Genomic DNA, 1,488 nt, shown 5'->3' with positions numbered 1-1,488 from the left:
CAACCACAAAACCTTTGATCTACAATCTGTCCTGCTGCAAGACATGCTAGGGCAATGGTGGCTCATAACTTGTGGGAGTAGCCAACCAGTGTCTGATTTGACTTAAGGCCCACTCCACAAAACAGAACCCATACCTAACATTGCTTGTGTAACCAAGAACCAGAGACTAGATAGCTCAGAGAGCAAGGTAAAACCAAACACTATAAATTAATAAAATGACTCCTGATGATATTTTCCTGTACTCATAGATCAGTGCCTTGTTCAGTCATCATCAGAGAAGCTTCCTCCTGCAGCAGATGGAAACAGATCCCACAATGTCCCACAGCCAGACGTTACATGGAGAGAAAGTCCTTGGAACACTCAGCTCTAAATGGAGATGTTTCTGTCAAATCCCCCTCCACCCATTGGAGCTCAGGGAACCCCATGGAAGAGGAGGTGGAAAGAGTGTAAGAGCCAGAGGCATGGAGGACACCAGGAGAACCAGGCCCTCTGACTCAACAGAGCAAGGGTCATAGGAACACACAGAGACAGGGCCGACAGGGGGTATGGTCTCTATCTATTATAGCTTTCAACTTTATATTTTTATGGGACTGTGTGAATAAGTGGGTCTCTGATTCTTGTGCCTGCTCTTGGGGCTCTTTTCCTTCTGTCGGATTCCCTGGTCTGGCCTCAACGTTTATTAGAGCTTGTGAGAAACAAACAGGACAGAAAGTTGGAAACCTTGGCAAGTACCTGGGAAAAGATGATGGAGAAGAGAAGAGAAAAATTCATGCCATTTGTAAGCAGCCATCTGGTGAAAGCGTGTGGGTGAAGAGGCTTCAGAGAAAGACTGAAACGCCCAGAATGGCAAGGAAAGTAAGCCTAGACTTTAGAAAAGGAAATAAAAAGAACAAAAAGAGGAGCTAACTCTAACTAGAACATCCTTCTATCATTTCTGGCCTCCAGCCAGGATTGGATCAAGGACATTTTCTGTTTCTTGCAAGAATTGCAAGAATGTAATTGCTGCCTTTGAGGTACTTGTCCTCCTGGCCAATTTCTATCTCTTGTTCTCATCATTTACCTCTTTTTCTCTCTCCTTTCCATTGTTCCAGCTTGCCATAATGCCCATGTTGGTCTTGAACTCCTAGGCTCAAGTGGTCCTTCTTCATCCTGAGTGACTAAGACTACAGGCCTCCACTGTGAGAATAGTGTCTCACAAAAAAGCACAAGAACAGCATGTAAGTCAGCAAGGCAGTTTCTTTTTAAGGATTTATTTATTTTACGTGTCTTGAGTACTTTGCTTGAATGTATGTAAACATTTGCATATGTGTACTATGTATGATGCCTGCTGGGGTCCTAAGAGGGCATTGGAATTCCTGGAACTGGAGTTAAAGATGGTTGTCAGCCCTCATGTGGGAACTGAGAACTGAACCCAGCTACTCTGCAAGAGCAGTAAGTGCTTTTAGCTGTTGAGTTATCTCTCCGGCCCCAGATGAATTTCTATTTGCG

The sequence above is a fragment of the Meriones unguiculatus genome, chromosome 9, assembly GCF_030254825.1.
Source record: "Meriones unguiculatus strain TT.TT164.6M chromosome 9, Bangor_MerUng_6.1, whole genome shotgun sequence".
NCBI classification, from domain to species: domain Eukaryota; kingdom Metazoa; phylum Chordata; class Mammalia; order Rodentia; family Muridae; genus Meriones; species Meriones unguiculatus.
The sequence above is the reverse complement of the archived record's forward strand: the minus strand, read 5'-3'. Positions refer to the sequence as shown.